Source organism: Protopterus annectens, chromosome 2.part2 (genome assembly GCF_019279795.1).
Source record: "Protopterus annectens isolate FY-2018-M chromosome 2.part2, PAN1.0, whole genome shotgun sequence".
NCBI lineage: Eukaryota > Metazoa > Chordata > Ceratodontiformes > Protopteridae > Protopterus > Protopterus annectens.
In genome coordinates this window covers 1,141,586,711-1,141,611,539 of record NC_056730.1, presented here as the reverse complement: position 1 = coordinate 1,141,611,539, position 24,829 = coordinate 1,141,586,711, and positions in this window count along the sequence as shown.

The following is a 24,829-nucleotide window of genomic DNA, read 5'->3' as shown; positions in this document are numbered from 1 at the left end:
GTTAGGAAAAGGGAAGAAAAACACATCTTCAGGGTTTTGAACTTACAAGAATTGTCTTAAACATTCTGAAGGATAGAGCCTCCACTTGTTAAGCCAAATAATTTCATGAAATCCAGGGTTGTCCTTATGCAGACTTTGCTTTTCATTGTAGCCATCATACTCTGATAAGTGTTACTGTTTGTGATGCACACAGTATGCTGGCAGAATGCTGAATGATATGCAGGCTATACTTTCATTCTACATGTAAAGTTATTGACATTTTCTGTTTAGACATATATTGCAAGAAATACATAGGAATGGTGATATGAATATGTAACAAAAACTTCCGTTGCATAAATAGTTATATACTACTAGGGCCATTTATCCACCTTACCCATGAGTTCTAGATGATTGTCACTGTTGAAGTGACACCCAAACCCCATGTCCAGAAAATGGGAGAAAGGGGTTGTGGATGGCTGGATGACTGGATGGATGAATTCTAATGAGTAGAGGTATATGTTATTTTTTTGCTGAAGGTGGGAAGCACATATCAGAACAACTGAGTGGGAAACAATTACAGAATCCCTCAGCTAGTAAGCCATTACATATAGTGAGAAGGTGTTAAGATATGGAACATCTCACGTACTGTAGGGTTCCATTGGGTCCCAGTGAACCTCAATCAGCCATTCCTAAAGTTGTTGGGGCATTCTCATGCGCTGGTCACAGTATTTCTGATGGATCTGGATGGATGACCAGTAAATCTCTTTCATTCCTAGAAAGGTTCCTGTTAATGGTGTTCCAGAAATCTAATATAGTAAATATTTGCTGGTGGGCTCACTTTATGCCTCTATGTTCAAAATACACATGAAGGAGGGGCAGGGTCTCCTAGCCCATCAGTTGAGTGCTCGGATTATCTCAGTCTCATCTCTCAGTAGACATTGTAGAGTTTCATCCAGTTGAGTGCTTGGATCACCTCAGTCATCTCTCAGTAGGCATTGTAGAGTAGCTGTAGACTCAACAATTTCTGAATTCAGAAATAGCTGATGGATGTAAGTCAGTTTGCAGAAAGAAATGGAATCAATTGAAACACTTACAGAGTTACTTTGTAAGTTTGATGCACTGGGGGGGGGGTGTTTATCTATACACATTACACACATCCTGTGCAACTTGAATAACATTGGTTAACACAAATATATATTGAGCTTCAGGTTCCTATTCTGTGTCTGCTTGTTTATGCCAATACACGCTGATGTGATTCAGAAGCATTCAGAACCTAATTAACTATGCTGGGTGTAAAACGTACTTAAGGCAGCTGTTAAAAGAGTTGTCTTTCCTAGGTTATCTTCAGAAGTAGTGCACTTTCCAGGACCACTCCTGCTGATAAATTTCTTTTACTTGCTGGTGTAATGTACATATTCATAATGCTCATTAATTTATGTTGACTGATTTGGATGCCGACAGACTCTATAGATATAGTAAAATGCATTGACTGTTACTGCATTTTTACACATATTCCTTAAAATAAAAGTCCTGACATACATTGGTGCAAATGGTAATGCATTATGCCTGCTGTTTGGCTACTGTTTACAAACTATTGCTAAAGAAGTGTATTCCAGTACAATACCATCCTTTGTCTGTTTCCATTGTGATGGCCTGAAATAGCTTAGTAAAAGTTGTAGGCATCTGCAATTTTAAAGTGCTGCTCAGCAGCATTATACAGATACTTGTAGCATATGCAGGCAGTATCTGGGTATATCATTTTATATGTAAAAACATTAGACTTCATTTCATGTATGTACATAGTTATTTTTCTATATTTATTATACATCACATGTGGGTAGCCACGGTGGTGCAGCGGTTAATGTTGTTGCCTCACAGCAAGAGGTTCTCTGGTTTGATTCTTAGCTGGGGTGCCTTCTGTATGGAGTCTGCGTGCCTTCCCTGCAGTCATGTGGGTTTCCTCTAGGTGCTCTGGTTTCATTCCAAAGACATGCCGTAGGTGGACTGGGCACTCTAAATTGGCCATAGATGAGAATGCATGTGCAAGTGAGTGGTGCGAAAGAACTAGTGTGACAGGGCTAGCTGGCAGTTTAAACCTTGGTTCAAGATGATTGCAGAAGTGACACCCTACCCCTTTTGCAAAATTGGAAAAAGGGGTTGAGGATGGATGGATGGATGGATGGATGGATGGATGGATGGATGCATGTGGATTGCTGCGTAATATAGCAATGGTTGTACTAATACAGATAACTGATCTGTATGCAATCCTCAGAAAATACAGCTGCAGTACTAAAGTGATGCTAGTGTAGTAGTTCAATTATAAGGTATAAGGCTTTGCATTTTGGGATTTGAACTCCACATATGCTAGCTGTATAATGGTGTGCTACACAAGCACATCTGTGTCATTTCTTCCACGATGTTTACCGTGTCATATTTTCTCCATTGTGATTACAACACACAAGGAATGTTGCCATGAAGTGACATAGCAATGCATATGTCATACGTGTGCAGTTTGCTTTATCCTACAAATATGTGCTAACAGTCTTGTCATGTACACTTTTGTGTGGTACAGATGAGTCTATCATATTCCAAGAAAGAGAACTTTTCTGCCTGTGAAATAATACTGGATACCTTGGGGAGCATGACATCAATTTGCTGGGAAGGACGGGTGATAACATGTTGACGCACTGAGCATTTTCTTAACAAACTTTCTAGTCTTTTTTTATTTTATTGATATAATTCTTTTGTGTTTAATAAAAATATCATCATTATTTTCCATTAGACTCCACATTCTTTCATTATTCTTAATGTATTTGTCTTATTGAACATGTAGTTTTCTATTATTTCATACTCACCTTTAATTTTACTTTTTATATATGACCCACAAATCTGTCCATTTTTTTATACATAAACGAAGTAGTACATTGATCTTTTTCATAAATCATTGATTATTTCCTTGCATTCTTTTTGAATTTCTTCATTAACATTTTAACTATTTCCACTTTTAACATACTGTTCTTCCTCATCAAACTTAGCCCAAACTGCTCCATAATCTGAAAAGCACACTTCTAACACCCCTTTCTTTCAACAAAATATTCAGAAAAAAAGTACATGATTTATCTAATTTTTCAATTCACCTCTGTTATATATATGCTCTCTTTTTTCCCCTATTCTTAATCTTCCCAAGCACACAGTTTTTCTTGTTTTTTTATCTTTTGTAATTTTCCTACTTCTTTTCTTAAATTATACTTAAAAAATCACTCATTAATATAATATTCACGCTATTACATAAGATCGTAATAAATTAAACAATTCTTCTCTTTCTTTACTGTCTGTGCAAACATAAGCAATAATCAACCTTATTATCTTTCTTTCTGACCTAATATCTATAAGTGATATTCTCCCTGATTGACAATAATATGATCTAAAATAAAAATATTTTCATGTTTAAACATAACAGCAATTCTAATGCATTCCCTAGTCCCAAATTCCATTCTATTTTTCATTTCTGTAACAGTTATTTTTTTCTCATCTCTATTCTTAGCAATCTTGTATGTCTATGCAAGCAATTATATCTACCTTTATTGTCTCACACCATTGATCTACTGTTAGTCCTTTTCTGTCACTGATAATACCATTCACATTTAAGATAATTACCTTATAGTCACCTGTTTCTTTTTTTTTTCTATCTCTCAAACTTTTTTTGCTTTGCTTAAATTTTCCTTTTTAACTTTAATTCCTTTTTAATAGATTTTTTTTGCTTTTATCTGTGTTTCACCTTATGTCTTCTTCAGAACCTTCCTTATCTGCACTCTTTTTTTTTTACATTTTCATTTGCCTCTTTATTTTTTCCCCTTCTTTTAATGTTAAATCCTCTTCTGTAGACTCTTCCAATGCACTACACTCCCATTCCCCTCTGTTCTTTTTATTCACTTCTTTCCCCTTTTCACAATCCACCATCAATTCCCTATTTGGTTAGATTTATAGCATTTTACTTCATATTTTTGCAACATGTCCAACTTCTCTACACAAAAGATATATATATATATATATATATAATTTATAACATTTATCAATTAAGTGACCCCTCCCAAAAAAAAATCAAGTCTGCGTTTATCCCCAATACATCACAAAACCTCAACTTCCTTCCACATTTATAATACTTAGTAAATGTATAATCTTTTCATTTACCATTTTTGGTATCACTAAACATTGCCATCCACAATATTTTATTTGTTGTGGAACTTTGTCATTTCTTTCTCTCATCTCACTTCCTTCTGATGCTACTGCTCCATATGACTTTCTTTCACCATCATTTCCTTTTTTTACAAGTTGTCTCTTTGTCCCCCAAAATGTCTCTGCTTCTTCTTTTTGTATCTTCTCCATGATATCTCCCCATGAAATGTCTTTTTTTCTCTTTCTGGCTCACTTTGACTCTCCATCTCCTGCAATATATCATCCTTAAACCCTCTTGACTAGAGGGTTGTAACAATATATCCCTTGTTCATTTCTTCTTTTCCATCTGCATATTAGCAAAGAATTTGCATTAAAAGCTCTTGGTGAATCCTTCACAATTACATTACATCCATTTTCTGTTAGTGATCAAGTTTCAGTTTTCTCCTGCATCATGATGTCTTTCTTGTGCCATCCCTCACACCACCACTGTACTAAGAATAGGATGTGTGCATGTACTCACAAGCTGTATGAGTTTCAAATGGGGGAAGCACCAGGTGTTCTGACCAAACTTCCTCTAATCAGGTCACCCCTGGAAATAGGCCACTGGCCTAATGGGACTAAACCTGTCAATAAAGCATAAATAAATAAAATAAATAAAATGTTACAGGGCCTTCTCATACTGCCAGGCCCCAGACATGATGACCAGGTAAATATATGATTACATTGCTGTAGAAGAGAGTATTGTACTTCACTTTCAAAGTATTTACTGTATGTTTTCTTATATGAACATGCCATGTGTAATGTATGCTTGCATTTCTGTTTCTGTGCTTGGAGCTCATCAGCTTCTACTTCCTCTCAGGACACATCCAGTAATCCTGGTACAGGAAGTGATATGGTACAGAGAGCCAGCACAACTAATGACACACCGGGCACTGCACATAAGTTTACTTTGTCTAGGCTCATTGGTGACAGTCCTTTAGCCAAAGACATTTACTCTGACAGGAGGACAATGAACCTGGCCAGTTTACTGGTAGTGGAGCATCTGATACTGGTCAGGAAGAAGACCTTAGGCAACTGTTCCCCAATCTTACAGTGGAGATGTGACAGCCCCAAAATGGATGGCAGATGTCTTAGGACAACACATGCCTAGATGGCAGCAATTCAAGGACATGTGTCAGAAGGTGTACACCTGCTGTTATTCACACATGATCAGTCACAGCACTTGTCATGACATAGAACTGTGTGCACTTGTTCATGTAACTAATTATACAATATACCACATCTGCATGTTGCACAAGAGTCAAGAGCACAAGCATAGCAAGTTCAAGACAGCAATAGATGAACCTCAAGATAATGTGGCATTGATTGCATGCCCTGTGGAGCTGTTTGTCTCAGCTGTGCTTGAGCAGTGTCACAATAGTACCTGACCCATATGTGACCTGATCCATCAGTATGCCACCATTTGCTAGAGGAAGATCTCTTCTTGTGAACCCTACCCCTAGCACTCAGTCATACACAGTGCCTGTGCTGCACATAGAGCTGCTGTGAGTCACCATGCTTACACCCAAAGTGATACATCATGTAGCATGCCACATGCCACTGCACTGACCCCTGCTGTATCATACTATACACAGTGCAACACCACAAGATCTTACAACACAGTAATGCTGAGGTTTTTCTCACATGTCAGGGCACCCAAGACCATGACATGAGCCATCATTATGGGTGTACTTTTCTATTGTAAGGTTACAATAGTAGGTATCTGAGTGTACGTGTGTGTGTGTGTGTGTGTGTGTGTGTGTGTGTGTGTGTGTGTGTGTGTGTGTGTGTGTGTGTGTGTGTGTGTGTGTGTGTGGTGCTTATTGTTGTATCATCCTGCACCTTTTGCAATGACTGCTGAGTTGACCACAATGTACTGTGAATATTTATGAACTTTTGACAGTTTGATGCCACAGGACAATGCACTTGAGCTGCCCCATGTTCCAGTCATCATAGGCAAAATCCAATACCACTTCCTTGAAAGCTATAGGTCCGCTCTATGACCCAGAAAACCCATACCATGTATTTAAACTTAGTGGAAACATTTACCATACAACCCAATACCATATTCATGGGTGACTTTAATTACTACACTATTAACTGGAAATCCTATATGACACCAAACGTACAGGCACAGAGATTCCTGAAATTTGTAAACACAAACTCCCTTGACCAGATTGTCAATATACCAACCAGGGGTGCAACCATACTGGATCTGGTCCTCACTAATATGGGTGAGTGCTGCACGTCCCCTACTATAATGTCTTCCCTGGTAAGGTCAGACCACAAAATGGTCTCCTTTGAAGTAAAAATAAAACCCGGACCCCCAGCTAAGGGGCTAACTTCTTGCTATTTAATGATAACCTGGCAATATTTCAAGCCACCATAAACGGTGAGAACACTGCTGCCTATGCAAAATAGTTAACCCTGTACTGTTTAATCTCAGCCTTACCACAGGATACGTGCCCAAGGAGTGGCGTACGGCAACTGTTGTCCCACTCCACAAAGGCGGCGCCTCTACGGACCCTGGTAATTACCGCCCCATAAGCTTAACAAGTCTAGTCTGCAAAGCTATGGAGAGGATCATAATGGAGCTCATAAACAAAGATATAGGGGACTTGCAGACATTGGACCCGACCCAGTTTGGCTTTGTCAAGGGAAGATCATGCCTTTTGAACTTGGTCGACTTCTTCGAAACAGTCACCAAGGCCATTGATGAGGAAAGGCAGTCCATACAGCCTACCTTGACCTTGCAAAGGCTTTCGACACAATACCCCACTCGGGTATTGTAGAAAAACTTACCAGCTTAAATGTAAACCCATATGTCACAAGATGGGTTGCAAACTGGCTTAAGGACAGAACCCACAGGGTTAGAGTTGCTGGCGCTGTGTCAGACTCCAAGCCGGTCACAAGTGGTGTCCCACAGGGCTCGGTCCTTGGCCCCCTATTGTTTGGCATCTACTTCTCAGAAGTACAGGCCAACATAGGAGGACTTTGGCTGACAAAGTTTGCAGATGACTGCAAACTGGGCGCCATAGTGGAAAGTGCATCAGACACGGATATCCTTCAGAAGGGACTCACGGAAACAGATAGCTGGTGCCAGAGCCATGGCCTGAAGTTAAACGCCAAAAATGTATAGTCATACCCTTCGGGAAAAACAAGGTAACCCCAAGCTACCATATAGGTGGCAATCCACTAAGCACAGAAGAGGTTATCAGGGACCTGGGGACCCAGGTTGACAGTGGCCTTTCTTTTGACACTCACATTGCTAAAGTGGTTAGAAAGACCTTCTACATTGCCCACCTGATCATGAAGGGATTCACATCCAGATCTAGTGAGGTTATTGTTCCCCTGTACTCTTCACTTATCAGACCAATGATCGAGTACAATGCCCCATTCGGGATGTATCACACCCGACATCTGCAGCAATTGGAGAGACCCCAAAAGTTCCTCACCAAAAGGATAAAGGGACTCCAAAATCTGTCATATGCTGCCATATTGAAGAAACTCCAGCTCTATTCAGTCGCATACCGTCTGCTCAGAGGTGACATGTGCCTGACATACAAGGCCATGTCCAACCCGGAATTAATGGACATGCTCCACCTCAAAAAATCCAAATCCACCAAAACCACTAGAGCAAGCGACTTAAACCTTAGCACGGATATAAATAGGACGTGCTGGAGGGATAGATTTATCACTCAGAGACTCCCTATGCTGTGGAATAAAATCCCAGTCCATGTGAGGCAGAGCACCTCGCTGACTCTGTTCAAGAGAAATCTAGACCTGTGGATGGGAGATCGTAGGTTTACCCCGGGAATCATCTCTGTGTCACTGCTGGACAGAGGCACAACAAACTAATGGGCACAGTATTTTTTCATATAAGGGGTGGCGTAAGCCACAAAAATTTGGGCTAGGCTTATAAATGCCTTAGGGCAGATAGCCTAGTATAAACCTATGAACCTATGAACCTATGAACAATTGTATTAATAGCTGCACAAAGGCAGCTGTACCCACCAGGAAGAGGTGCACAACTAAATAAAAAATCAAGTAACCAAAATGAATCATCCACTGCCAAAACCAAACAATTTCAATGCTGCTCCGACACAATGAAGGCTGTCCAATTACCAAAATAACCAAATATCTAATTGACTCCAAAAACGACCGCCAAGAATAAAATAAAATATTTATTCACTATTTAACAAAAAAGAAAGAACTGAAATGAACGAACATTATAAATAAGGTAACAGATTTAGCGCTTTCATCTCCATGCGGAGACTTCTTCAGAATCCAGTTACCTTTTAAAATTAACATTCTTTTATAACAAGCAATCCTTCTTCATTGGTCTATCAACATTGACATCATGAATAGTGTAATAGTCACCTTGGTTGTTTTACATACTTCTCATTTCATAGTGGGGCTAGTTGAATGCTGTTAATACATCATATATATCGTATATAAATATAATTATAAATATAAATATAAATACCTAGGAATACTTGTAAATACTAATAATTACTAATAAATGTTCCAAAACCTATTACTTGTACAATTGATTATGAAATATCCTATGCATAAAATGACCTATACATAAAATGCCCTGTATTTAAAATATTAAAATAAAATACTCTATTGATCTAAAACAGTTTACAGCATGAAATGTACAGACAATCTAAAAACTGGAATTTTGTCAGTTCAGGTCAGTTATCATATAAATAATACACTGTTATAAAATTCATATAATATTCTGTTTATCACTTATACCTCTTAGGGTCAGTTGCCAACAATTTTAATGTGGGACTAATAGAAATGTGATCACTGAGTCCCTTGTTACCACATGCATCCAACCTAAGTTGCCAAATCATCTCCCTGTACTCCAGCCGTGTTTCCCAATCCCCCCCTCTTTCTGGGTTTACAATCTCGTCTAATACCCAAAACTTAAAATCAGCTTGTGTACATGTCAACACATGTCTAAATAGTGCATTGTTGTCATTATGTTTTTTGATGTCCCTAATATGATCTGAGGTGGCGTTCAGTTTTTCCTATGTAGTAGCATCCGCAAGCTCTGCAGAATACTAAATACACCACCCCTTTTGAATAACAGCTATAGCATTTCTTAGCTCTAAGTGTAATTTGTAGACAAGCAATTCTAACCTCCTTCAACCCAGCAATATAACAACATTGTGCACATCTACCACATGCAAACGTCCCATGCTTTCTAGTACTACCATTACAAATTGTTTATCCTTTTCAAGGATATTTTTGATGTTCCTATTCCTTCTAAAACTATACTTTATATTATTTTGAAAAACATCAGTTTTAACAGCTATATTTTTAAACATTTCCCATGTGTCATGTATACTTTTTTTCACCCATTTTATACCTTGGAAATAAGTGAGGGTCAAATATGGTGTAACACCTACTCTAGCATGGTCTTGTGTATTCAAACCAATGTGCAAACTGTTCACCTCATTTTGGTTATTAGACACAATATTTACATCATTATATTTAAGAGGTAGTATGTCTTTCTTAACCAATAACGGAGTATATTTTCTGCCTCTTCCCACCACTACATATTCCTTGATAGGATTCGTAAATTCCTTAGGGTAGCCTCTATCTAAAAACATATTTTCTACATTGTTAATTTCCTCCAAAAATTCCCCGTCATCCGAAATCATTCTGGCTACCCTAATCATCTGTCCCTTGACAATATTCTTTTTCAATTGGTGTGGATGGTCACTACTAAAATGCAAATACGCATTAGAAAAATGTTCTTTTCTAAAGATATTGGACTTGTAACATTTGTTGTTATAATCTTTACTTAATTTTATATCCAAATAATGAATATCATTCCTTCCAATTTCATAAGTAAATTGTAAAAATGAAGTTGTATGATTTATATAAAAAATAAATTCCTTCACCTTGTCATAGGGTCCAGTCCAAAGCATAAAAATATTATCCAAGAAACTGAGATATTGTCCAATATATTGACTGTATTCGGAATTGAGAACATGTTTCTTTTCCCAAAATAACATAACTATATTGGCAAATGCTTGTTATAAAAGAATGCTAATTTTAAAAGGTAACTGAATTCTGAAGAAGTCTCCGCACTGAGATGAAAGCGCTAAATCTGTTACCTTATTTATAATGTTCGTTCATTTCAGTTCTTTCTTTTTTGTTAAATAGTGAATAAATATTTTATTTTATTCTTGGCGGTCGTTTTTGGAGTCCAATAAAAAATCAAGCCACTCTGATGGAATCACAAAATCAATAGGCTGTATAACACAAGGAAGAAAATTATGGCAAAAATTATTAAGTGCAGCACCCAGCAGGAGAAAAGCATTCTCGTCAAACTACACAAACAACTCAGAGGACAAATAAAGTCTACCAAAACCAAATCTGAGATACATTTGGCCTCCCAGGCCAAGGACAACCACAAGGCATTCTTTAGCTGTGTTTACAACCTCAAAAGCAATACATAATTGTGTGCAGAGCTCACTGTAAATGGAGCCACCTATACTGAGCCAGAAGATATAGCAAACCTACTGGCTGATAAACTCAGCTCCAACTTTACCCCTCTCTTCCTCTCAACCTTCTTTCAGATAATGCCATCAAATATAACTCCCCTTGCTATCACTAGGGGTCAGGTCTTTAATGCTGTCTCTAAGGCCAGGACCACTTCATAAATGGGCCCAGACAATATATCTGGATGCCTTCTAAATAGCAATCTGGAATTGCTATTTAACTGCAGCCTCCACACAAGTTTCATGCCTCATGAATGGAGAACAGCAACAGTCATCTGTCTGCACAAAGGTGGGCCATCTACAGACTCTGGAATCTACAGCCCCTTAAGTCTCAGTAGTCTTATATGTAAAGCCATGGAAAGAATTATCATGGAAATGATCAATAGTGATATAGTAAATGACCAGACACTGGACTCGACCCAGTTTGATTTCTGCAAGGGCAGGTCATGCCTACTCAGCCTGGTGGATTTCTTTGAGAAGGTCTTCAAAGCAATGGATAAGAGCAAATTGGATCACACTGCCTACTTGACCTGGCCAAGGCATTTGACACAATACCTCATTCAGGCATTTCTGACAAACTCAAGTAGTTAGGTACAAACCCATATGTCACCCAGTGGATAGCCAACTGGCTCACAGACAGGACCCAGGAAGTTAGAATTGGGGGGTCCACCTCTACAAAGAGGTCAGTCACAATTGGTGTCCCTCAGGGATCAGTCCTTGAACTGCTCCTTTTTGGCATTTACTTCTCTGAAGTCAAGGTCAATGTCAATTGTCTCTGGATGACTAAATTTGAAGATGGTTGCAGATTAGGTGCTGTCATTGAATCCCTCACAAACACAAATGTTCTCCAGGAAGAGCTGACACAAACAACTGGTGTCAGAGGCACGGACTAAAACCAAATGCCAAGAAATGCTCACTAGTATTCTTTGGGAAGTCATCCATACCTGGTAACTATCATATTGACAACACAACCCTTAGAGCTGACCCAGTAGTCAGGGAATTAGGGACACACATAGATAGTAATCTAGCCTTTGACTATCACATGTCTACAATAGTAAGGAAATCATTCTATGTTGCACAGCTTATAAACAAAGGTATGGCATCTAGGTCCAAGAAAGTCATTGATCCACTGTATTTGGCATTCATCAGACCTGTCATTGTCCTCTTTGGTGTGTACCTAACCAGGAATATCCAACAACTGGAACATCCAAAGAGGTACCTCACTAAAAGAATACAGAGAGTAAGTAAACTGTCCTAAGTAGACTACCTCAAGGCCCTATCCTTATTTTCTGCCTCCTACAGGCTTTTGAGGGGAGAACTATGCTTGGCATACAGGGCATTGTCAGACCCCCCCCACTCCACCCCACTCTGATGGGCCTCTTGCAAATCCACAAAACAAACAGAACCAGAATTACCCATTCTAAAAAGTTGCACCTTGCCTATGATACAAGTAGGACTTGTTGGAGGGACAGGTATTTATCCCATAGACTACCATGTGTCTGGAACAGGCTCATTAATGTAAAACAGAGTTCCTTCCTAACCCATTGCAAGTGCCACTTGCACAACTGGATGGTTAACAGGAAATTCATCCTTGGTTTGGCACCTATGTCTCTAATGGACACAGGCATGTAAATGATTCATCTCCCAGGTCCCTGCTTGTAAATGGTTCATCTCCCAAGCCCATTCTTACACTAATCAAGGGTATCAGAACTTGTCAGAGATTTGAGATGCATGGCTAGGCTTAAGAAGGTCCTTGTGGTCATTAGCCTAGTAAACACCTATGACCATGGGAATACCACTTTTGTTATAACGTACTGAATGCATTTCACTGTATTTTAAATCTTGCATACATTTGTTCACAACATCTCATGATAACCTGCCCTAGACATACAAACATATTGAGTGTTTCCATCTCAGGCTCACCCAAGAATGGAGTTACTGGCAACAGCACATACTCTAGATGGTGCCTACTGGGGGAAGAGTTGCATAGATCAACCACTTTGGGCATCAGCTGTGGTGCACAGTATTCTCTAGACAGGAGAACACAGAAATCACAAACTGTGAACAGTGTCAGGACAAGACATTCAATGGTATAAAACTTGGCTCCAGGTGATTTGGTTGTGTTTTCTAATGCTGCCAAAAATGGGCATGTGCATTTGTCAGTGATAAGTGGGTTGATGATCTGGCCTACTCCAACCTATGCCAGGGACCCATGCTAATGGTGGGAGAGGTCTATGTGGCCCTATTGGCCAATGTGTGCCTGCCATAAAGTCCAGCAGCCCTGGGCTAAGAAGCTACTGGCCAGCTGGCTGATGTCCAGTTGCCCATCTTGGGTTACCTGGGATAGCTCTGTTGAGTGAAAGATGGATGAAAACCAACCATCCTGCCAAACACAAATTAAAACACATTAATTATAGTTTCACTGACAGGATGAAGCTTGGAAGTGGATGACATGATGGAGGCTTGAAATCCTTTGTATTTCGGAGACTAGATTGAAGGGCAGTGCTGGAAAGCCCCTTGGTCTGGGATCATGGGTGTACTACTCAGAAGGAGGACCGAGGAAGAGGCTTCAGGAAACAGTAAAGGATGTCATCAGAATGAGTGGCAGACTCATGGCAGTCAGACTCCAGTGTAAGGATAAGGCAGTATTCATAATTTCAGCTTATGCTCCACAGTATAAGAAGAAAGGAGTGCATTCAGGCAGCAGTTGCAGGACCTACTAGATAAATCAGGTCAAAATGCGTTGGTATTGATAACTGGAGACCTGAATGACATATCAGACCAGACAGAACAGGATATGAGGACTGCCTAGGTCCAAATGGGTGGGACAACAGGAATAAACAATGAGATGCCATGCTAGACTTCTGTCTGTCAAGTGGCTTAATAGTGGCCATGGTTCATAGTTCAGCAAGTGAGAAAGTCACAAGATCACATACAAAACTGGCCAACATGCAACTCAGGTAAACTTGTTCCTAGTAAGAAACGGGCACTGGGGTAGAATCAGTGAATGCAAAGTCATCCTCAGTAAAACAGATGGCCCACAGCATAAACCACTAATTGTCACAGTCAGTTTCAAGCAGTAGTCAAAGAAGGCTCTAGGTCATCGGAGACTAGACTGACAACTTGGATGTTGACTGGAGAGAAAGCACAAGAGTTCAAGGGAATATTTAGGGGTCTAGCATTTCAGGAATTAGAGGAAATAGATAGAGTTGAAGAAGAATGGCAGCACATCAAAACAGCATGTGTGAGGACTAGGGAACAGATATGTGACCAACCCAGGTATGGAAATAAGGTGCATAAGGAAAGCCGGTGATGGAATGCAAAAGTCCTGGTAGTCATCAAAAGAAAGGACTGCAAGAAAACATGGGAGATAGAAAAGACAGCCCAGGCTAAGTGGAATACTGGATAGGTAAAAAAGAGTCTGGAAGAGCAGTTGCAATATTGAAAAACAAGGCATCAGAGGTACTCTACTAGCTTTGGGAAAGTGACTCAATAGATGGCACAAAGAATCTATCAGGTTGCAAAGCAAAGACAGAAAATAAAGAAGACAGTCACCAGAAACCCTTCATAGGGGATTCCAGAAACAACATGCTCAGTCCGCAGGACATCAAAGGCAGATGGGGAGAGTATTTCCAGTGCTTCTGAATGAAGAATACCCTCACAGAAGCTGCACTGCTCCAGACAGACCCTACAATGAAAGAAGTAGAGCCCACACTAAGTAGTAAGAACAGCACTAAGAAATGATGTCAAAGGAAAGCAGCAGGCTCAGATGAGGTCATAGGAGATATGATCAAGATGTTGGGTGAGTTAAGGTAGAAATGTCTCCTGAGGTTACTCATAGCAGCATGGAGAGAAAGGTGTATCCCAAATGACTGAAGAATAAGCATACTAGTGCCAGTGTACAAGAACAAAGAGGACATTCACAACTGTGGGCAGTGTAGAGGTATTATACTCCTGTCACACTGCATTAATATCCTGGAGAGAGTGAATGATAAATGAACATGCAGAATGGCTGAAAGTATGTTGTGAGATGAGCAGTCCGGGTTGAAATAATAATGCAGAACAAGTGACTTGATGTTTGCAGTGAGACTGATAGTTGTGAAGAAGCTAGAGATGAGGAAGGAGTCCAACTGGACATTCATAGACTTGGAGAATGCATATGCCAATGTCCCAGAAAACTTGATTTGAGCAGACCTGTGGTGGTTCAAAGTCCCAGAAATATTGGTAGAATTAGTGCAGGCTATGTACAATGACTCACTCACTTATAGAAGTACAAACACAACAATGTACAGACTCACAAGGGGTTCCCAGTGGGAGTAGGTGTGCATCAGAGTTCAGCTCTGAGTCCACTGCTGTTCATATTAAGGATGGACTAAATTAGCAAACACGTAGTATGGGACAGATCAGTGAAGCTGCTCCCTGCAGACAATGTGGCATTACAGGCAGACTCAGCACAAGAGCTTTAGCAAAGGATAGAGGAATGGAATGCAAGCCTGAAAGCAGATGGGTTGAAATTGAGTAGAGATAAGACAGTTGTAATAGTAGCAAAGGGGAAAAATCGAAGGGACAACAGTGGAACAGCTTAACAGCTTCAAGTTTCTGGGAGGGGTGTTTGAGGAGAAAGAAATTCTGAATGAGGAGGTCAAAGGTAGAATCAGGGGGATCTGCTGCCAACTGGCACAGAGTGTCAGGGGTAGTGTATGACAGAAGAATTTCACAAAAGCTGAAAAGTAAGGTGCACAAAAACAGTGGTGTGACCAATACTATTGTATGTTACAGAAACCTAAGTGAAGGCAGAGCAGATGATGAAGCTTGAGGTAATGAAATGAAGTGCCTGAGGACATCAGAGCAAAAGCCCAACCAGCTCCATTTGTGGAGAAGTCAGAGAAAACAGATTATGGCAGTTTAGGCACACATGCAGGAAAGAAGGTGGCAATCTGGTAAAAAAGATTTGTTACATGCAGGAAGACAGAAAGAGGAAATGAGGGGTCCAGCAAACAGATGGATGGATGGATTGTGTGAGAGAAGACTTGATACAGTCAGGTATGTCTGTTGAATACGGTTGGAGAGGGGTACTGAATAAAGAGAGATGGTGACAGTTGACATGACACCCCAATGTATGTAAAAAATGGGAAAAAGGGGGTTGATGATGTTGATGATGATTACCTGTTATGGGATGTATATGTCTCCCAATATACAGAGGAATAGTTAAAGTCTCATAGCAGAATGGTGTTGGATATGATGGGACTCCAAATACATTATGTAAGAGGTATGGACCACAGGGGACATATACTGTGCCTGGCTATGGTTAGGTAAAAGGTTTCAGTAATGGTAAGTTGGACATGTAAGAGTTCCAGGTCATTATCCTGTCTAAAGAGTCTGGAGGTGACACTTTGTTTAATGAATATGAAGATGCTCGTGCCTTTAGTGCCCTTGTCTAGTGATGTGGACCTGAGTGCATAATAAGCATTAAAGCCTTGCACCTATGGGGGCTCTCTATGAACTTAGAAAAGGTATCTGTGACAATTCATATATTGATGCATTTTAGGGTAACGAGTGTCTGTAAGGAGTGGAATTTTACATTAAGGTTCATGGCACTGTGCATTATGTTATCTGGATTCTGTTTTGTTAGATTGGATGGTTTGGAGGCCTACTTGCCTTAAAAAGGTGCTATGGGCATGAACAGGGTTTTGGCCATTATATGAAAGCTTTGGGGAGAAAGGTGCAGGCCATCTATGTAGCAGAAGTTTGGACTATCAACCTTCTCCTCCCAGACTGATATATATTTATCTATAAATCTATCTATATATTTATTTATTTGTTAGACCCCCTTTTCGTGACACCAGAAACTTAGACAATTGTTGAAATCCATAATTTGTTGTTTTGTTTGTATTGTGGCATCATTCTCAGTGATGGTAAAATGCTTCTAAGGGTTAGGGTAATACATGCCTCTGATAAATATTCCAAGCCCTCCATCAGGTCTCTGTTAATAGAGCTGAGGGAGTTACATGTCAAGTAATTTACTCCCACATGTACTATGAGTGTATCATATGTCTACTTGTGCTGCAAGCACACAAGTGCTCATGTGACATGGTGAACCCTGGCTCCTAAAAGGTAAATGACTATGACCCTGTCTTTGCACAGCCTGGTGAGTGGTGCATTGGTGTGTCTTACAGACTCACATATGCCTAAGATGTTGGATGATGTTGAGCTTTGCATTATGAGCTTTTGAGCTAAAATGCTGTGAGACTTAGATGCATATCTCATGATAGGTGCTGCCTGAGTTGAATGTTTATGAGGTTGCTGAGGGTACTTGTTTCATGGGCTACATTTAGGATGTCATTGTGGTTTAGGCAGGTTACTTTTAAGAACCTCGGCATAAGTAGGTATAAGTGTTTGATTTATATTGAGTGAATCAGGTGCAGTGTGGTGTTGTGTGTTACTGACAACCTGTTTGCTAATTGTGGTGGTCTTATGTGAGAGCTTTGCTTCCAGAGTCATTTTATAACTACATCTCTCACACACTGTGTCAGTACATTTAAGTAGTAAGTGGTTGTTAGTAAACATGAAGCAGTTGCATTGTTTCAGGATGTTTAGTTCAACCAAGATAGCTACAGAGACAGTGAGAAAGTACATGGCAATGGGTCAGATGCTAACTGTTGTGGGCTGCACTGGGAGTGGTCTCAATGGGGTTCAGAGAATGTTTACTAAGGTGCTATCTGAGTAAAACTGATAACTTTAGCCTGCACACTGGTAAATAACAAACAGCATAATTCAAGGATCTACATGAAATGAGTTGCTTATAAATGGCTTAGTTTTTTTTCTGTATCTTCACATGCTTTAAAACACAAATTCTAACTCAGATTCCAATAAATATGTATATTCCAGGAAAACAGCAGTAATTGTATGCTAACGATGCAAACTTCTAGGAAAGGTCTGAATACTAGAACACTAGAATGAGCAGATTTAAAAAATGGGGAAAAAAGGTAAACCTTTGGAGGTAGTGCACTGTGCACTAAGCAGGCAGGAAGGTAAGCAGGAAGGTAACTTCAGCTTTGGCAACCTAACAGAGGAACTTTCTAGTTTGATCTACTAATTCCCAGCAGTATAAGCAGATGAGAGTGGGAGGAGTTTCCAGAGACAATTTATAGCAAGGGAAGTTAATACAAGAGCAATACTGGTTTGCTGGGTAGATACTCAGTATTATAGATCTATGGAAAACATTTTTTATTTATTTATTTATTTATTTGCATTTGTTTACTGGGATAGTCCAGTGGGCCAAGGGGCCCATTTTCAGTGGCGGTCTGCAGGTAGCAAGAAACAAAAAAAATATATACAGTAGATACATAACAACTGCACAACATACAGCAAATACATTTGGTGTGAATACATTACTGGAGTATGTCCAACATTAGTATGATTTAAATTAAGTACAATTGGACTAAGTTCATTACTGGGCTATATAGAGCCAGGTGAAACATTTTAAATCGAGTTGATAACAAAATTTCAAGATTCGGCACATTGCATAAAATTTCTAACAGATGAATTGAAGTTACAAAATGACACATGATTCCACAATGTATAAAAAAGAAAATTTAACAGTGGATAATACTGAGGTTTGAACATGGCATTAGTATAGATAACTCAGACAGCATAAAGTAGCATAACAAGGAGAGAAAAACAGTGCTTAAATAGCTTTTACAACTGACACGTTAGTGTTTATTGAAAGTAACAATGAAAGGCGAGACAGGAGACTTCAGTAATCAAATTACCATAAGGGGCAGGAAACAGAGATCCTGGCTTTTAAAACCTCATCAACCTCAAGGGGAGATGGCTGCAGGGGAGCCTGCAGGATTTTTTGCAGGCAGGTGCAAACCCAGAGCCCCCCCCCCCCCACATAGCCTCCCAACACACACAGCCATTCCAGTGTGCCATTACTTGGCTATTTCTCCCTAGTTGCCACAGACACTGTTCAAAACTCTGAGTGTGCATACTATTTTATACTTTACTTCTACAATGACTACAGATATTTGGATTTAATTTATAACTTTTATTTCAAATTTTATAGCACAGACACTGATGGACATTTGCTAAACAAAGCAATAGTCTTACAATGAAAACAGACTTAGCATTAAAATTCTCTACCTTTGAAACTCATATTAACTGAAACAGCACTGGAACCCACATTCAAAGAAAATGCATCTGGCCAGTGGTGGGTTAAGTTTATCTTTGGGCTGTTTTCAAATCACAGGCCCCCTTGCACACATCTTTAAGACCATGCAAAGTTCTTTGGTTCACCTTCCTGGTTGGATTAATTATAATATATAATCGAATTATATCCCTTGTATAATACAGCATCACTTGTTAGAGTGTGTTTTAAATTCATTGTTTTGAACATTTTTCCAGTAAGCAATGAAACAAAACATATGAAGCAATAATAACAAACTGTCCAATTCAGAACATTTCAATCATAAAAGGCCACTCAAACTTATGTCATTACAATCAACCAATATCAGACAATATGCACAATCTCTGCAAACGTAAAAGTCATCTGAATAATTCCATATTAAAGGAATCTGAAACTAATGAAGAGGTTGTTTTAGAGAACAACTTTACAGTTTAGTGTTTCATCTACAAATTCAGTGTCTGTTGCCCTTGAAAAATAAATTGCCTCTGTTACATTAAAAACAATGGTAAACTGGAATATTGCAATAGGTAGTGGCTGGCAAGCTGAAAAACGGGTTCATTGTTACTAGGCGTCTTATCCAAAGGAGGACATACTAAGGACTGCAGCACCCCACCCCCTTAAAGTACAAATCTACATGCTGACAGGGTAGAACGTACAGCCCTCTGCATCAAGATGCAAGTATGCTACCTGTCGTGCTACTAACACAGCTTTCAAATTCTCTACACGGTAGTGATACCATTTGCTAAACAAAACAGTTGCACCCTTTAAGCAGACCTACCAGGAGCAGCAGTAAACTTCTCTTCCCTTGAAGCTCAGAATTCCCAGAAAATGCACATGAGAATAAATTCCAAATGCTAATTCTAACTCTAAATAGGGCATTTCACTCTCTCTCTCACTCTCTTGCACACACACACACACACACACACACACACACACACACACACACACACACACACACACACACACACACACACACACCTCAACCTCTTAGTGTGAGAAATCTGTCTGGACAAAGCATAAAATAAATAGGGACAGATTATAAATATTGCTCTCATGAACTTATAAAAATTGCTAGAATAACAGGATTTGTGTTAATATGCATTTTTCTAAAAGATATGATGGCTAAAACTCAAATGTCTGTTACTATTTAGCAACTTCAGACCTTTTTAGGAAGAATATGGTGCAAAAATCTGGACATTCTACAAAAACCTGGATAGCTGAGGGCTATGCTACCTTCCTCTTATACACACACACACACACACACACACACACACACACACACACACACACACACACACACACACACACACCCTACTTCTCAATCTCTTAGCATAAGTAATCTGGACAAAGCCTGTTATAATGTTGGGGACAAAGGCTCAAAACTAGGAACACATTTAGAAAGGTGCTAGAATAACAGGATTTGCTTTAGAATGCATTTTCTGAAGGATATGAAGTCTAAAACTCAAATGCATGTCATTATTTAGTAACTTTAATCCTTAGCTCATCCCAGTGATTTGTGAAAAAAAAAAACAGAACTTTTATGAGTAACAGACCAAAAAACGAGTTAAAGCTTTTAACATTAATATATATATATATATATATATATATCTATCTATATATATATATATATATATATATATATATATATATATATATATATATATTTATTTAATAAAGCTCAGACTGGCAAAATCAAAGACCAAAACTTTACATTTACTCTTTGTTATAATGTGAGGATCTCAACCAACTCTAACATCACATCATCTGGTCTCTAATTACTTATGTATTACTTATGAGAACTTTCATGGATGCATCAATTAGCACATACATTACTTCTCTTCCATTCTGTTATTGATAACAGAATCCTACAAGTACCCTTCAGTTTGTTTCAGTGACTGATAGCTTACCTAACAATGCAATTAAGTAATTGATTTATATTTCCACATCAATTTATGCATAGCATCAACAAGGCAGGTGGACTACACCATTAGTACCCATGTCCAACCACAGCTTAGTTACAAATGAAAATGACAAGAAAGGAAAAGGAAATAAAACATTATATAGCTAAGCCAAGTTATATATTAAACTAAGCATATTCATGTTTCCCGTCTGGGCAGTATATTAACCATGCCACATAGCATTTTAATAGTTTGGCCATACCAGGATTAAGAGAAAAAAATGGAGCAACAGCTGCAATATAGGAACACTCTATGTAATCCTGCATAGCCATCTTGCTAAACATGTTGTAAATTAAAGAACCCCAATCTTTTAAGTCATAGCTCAAACAACACCCAAGACAATCATAGATCTGTCAATATCTGTCACCTGGTTAATGGTACGTGCACATCCACACTCACATACTGAGCCTCAAACAACTCCCCTTAAATAGAAAGAAACTTAAGACATAATATATGGAAATTTTTACTTTGAAAGAAACTCATAAAATAAAATATTGTTTTAAAAAAATACTGTTTAATGTCTTGTCTGTCCCTGCTTTGCACTATAACTACATTACCTGTTTTGTGTCTGGGCCTGGCATATGCAGAAACTGCTTCTTGCAACCCCACTCTACTGTAGCAACCTTGTATACTAATGCACAAATTACTGATGTTCTTTAAAATATCCCAACAGATCTGTTTTCTTTTTCCTCTCTTACATGTCCTGCATACTTCATATTGTAATTTATGTAACCGATTGTTTACTTATGCATATTTGTCATATGGAGCTTTTCTTCCTGGTACTCTGCTGAAAAGGTACTAGTGTTCAGTCCAGCTTTCACAGTCAACAAACATAAAACAAATTAATAAAATTAAATAAACTTTTATAACTTTGCATGGTATAATTTGTCATTGTTAAGGTGCATGGTTCTACTATATCCCTGCTTTGCTTGTAGGTTAGGTAGTTATATCATTTTACTATTCTTGGTCTCTCCATCGATCACAGGAACCACCTCCTGGAACTCAGTTGGAAGGCCAAAAAAATGACATGAGAAAGAAGTTGAACTTAACTACAGGCTAACAGGCAATCCCTGGTAGCTACTCTGCACCTACAGCAGCATGGGCATTGGGATGGGAATGGGAATGGGGAGGACACTAGGAGAAACTACTGGATGCTCAGTCTCAAATGTGCCGCTTTCACATTTTGGCACCAAGCTAGAAGCTGTCATTCAACATACAAAAACAAATTACCTCAGTTGAGTTCAGGATCTTCTTTTTTTGTCACTCCAACTCCGACTTCACTTGTGATTAACCTACCTGACAGCTTTTGTTGTGTTCTACAAAACTATGTGCTGCTACTGCACTCTTTCTCTAACACTTTTTTTGTCACAAAATTTAATCTTTGGCCCGGGATGCAAAATACCATATGCCGACGTACTGCCTGCCATCCACTTTCATCAGAATTCCACTGCTGCACCTGTTAAAGGTCAGGAATGCAGTTTGAGGAGGAAGTGAGGCGAGACTCATCATATGGGTCCACCCACTTTCATCAAAACTCTACTGCAGCTGTTAACGGTCGTTTGAGGAGGAATGGAGGCTCACTCGACAAAGCGATCATGTGACTGCAACCTGCCAACCTCCAATAGCATTACATCTCCTTCTCCGATGCAGTTTCCACTAAAGAAAAAAAATGTTAGTTGAAATGGAAAAATTTACAGTTTTGCCAGTACATTTTCTGATTTCAACAAATCACAAATAATTTAAGTCAAAAATTGGGGGTGCACCCCCTTGCACCTGCCTGCGGGCGCCCTTGGATGGTTGGGGGAAAAAATGCAACAGAGCAGCAACAAGGCATAAATTAATTCAGACTCTAAACCTTGTGTCCCACAGAACTACAAGCCCAGAGTAAAGCTGTTTTCTTAAATAACAAAATGTTAACAAAATGCTTTAAAAAGTATTCTGGCAGTCTATTAGAATAAAATAAACCCTTGAAGTCTTAGGAATGCACAGGAAATAGCTACCAGCATTGTTTAAAGGGAGTGGTAAACGTGAAAGAACCAATAAGAACATAGCTGAAACTTTGTCAGTAATGTGTACCCCTCAGACAGCAGCAATTCACTCCCTGCTGGATGTTAGAACACATTTGCAGATCATCCTATAACATCACTTGTAGTATCCCTGTATGCATAATTCATCCTTGCAGGTATTCCTGCAAAACCTGCAGTTACGTATTGCAATACCATATGATACTTGCATTTTTTTTAGTCAAGCAAATGTGCTCTCCACTGAATGCTTTAACTAATATAATGGCATATTCTGCCAATACTAGTTTGCTGTTTTTTATTCTTGTGGGAGCAAACATTGTATTTTGGAATAAGATGCAATTGCACAGAGTATGCAATTATTCCATACCATACTCATGAACATGTATGTCTGGCATCAGGTTGTGTTAAGAACCGTGTCTGCCTTAGTTCACAGAAGGCCTACTGTTGCATGCTGTACCAGGCAAACTTTATTTCTTGAATCCGGCCCATAATCTTCAATACAAAATATGCATTCTCTTCAGGCAAACAAGAGCAATATGGTTTTATTGCTACTAATTATATCATAAATGATGCAGAGCTAGAATACATTATCCTTTTGTCTGCATTCACTTTCTCTACTGCTAGTACTTGTTGAGAAACTATTCCCTGTGCCTTGCTTCATGTTGATTTTCAGGGAAAAGCAAAACACATTTCTAACTAATCTAGTGTGCTGTCTAGAAAAGTTATCAATGATCAGTTCTACAAGGAATATAAATTATTTAGAAAATAAAATTGTACTATGGAGGATCACAATATAGTGGTTACTGAGCAAGTTGCACTTTTCCCACTGTAGTGCAACCTCAGAGTTGGTATATATAATTAACAGGGGGTGTGGGGGTACAAAGGGACTTGCCCCACTGCAAAATAGATTTTTTATTGTTTTTTGTTGAGTTTTTCAATCAGCTGCAGGTTAATAACTTGTGCTCGATCATTTGCTGTTCGATGAATTAAAGTTTCGACCAATTGCTGGACTTTCATGTGTGTGTGTGTGTGTGTGTGTGTGTGTGTGTGTGTGTGTGTGTGTGTGTGTGTGTGTGTAACACACACACACACACACACACACACACACACACACACACACACATATATATATATATATATATATATATATATATATATATATATATATTTCTAACCATAAATAATCTAACACAACTGATCTAAACACACTTCATCTAACCTAGCATAACTCAAAAAAGGAAAAAAAAAAAACAGAAAAAAATAGTTTTTGCAGGGGGGTAAGAGAAGTGCACCATCAACCAACAACTGTGATAAAGCAAATTGCAGTATTACTTATAACACTAGAAGAAAACTCATGCCAGTGATTAAAAAAAAAAAACTTTCTTTTTATCATAATTATAACTTACAAAATTGTACTGAAGAATGTCATTAGATCAGCTGTGACTAGACCATTTGCGATTAGATAAAGTGATTTGAATGGCATTCATATATATATATATATATATATATATATATATGTACACACACACACACACACACACACACAGACACACAAACACACACATATATATATATATATATATATATATATCGATATAGATATATATACAGCTAGATATATATACAATATATATAGATATATACATATATATATATATATATATATATGTATTTATATATGTATGTATATAGCTAGATACAGATATTTAGCTATATGTATAACTATAGATATACATATAAAGATATATCTAGATATAGATAAATAGATATGAATCTATCATCAAACATCAACCATTCAAAATAGTGACAATCAAAAGAGCTATCATTTTAGACTGACCCCCAGATTTACTATTCTTCCATGCAGGACTAGCTTAGTCCTGCTTGGAAGCGACCGTGTAGGAGCAAGACAGCAGCGCACCATGCATATTAATGAAGACGCGCTGC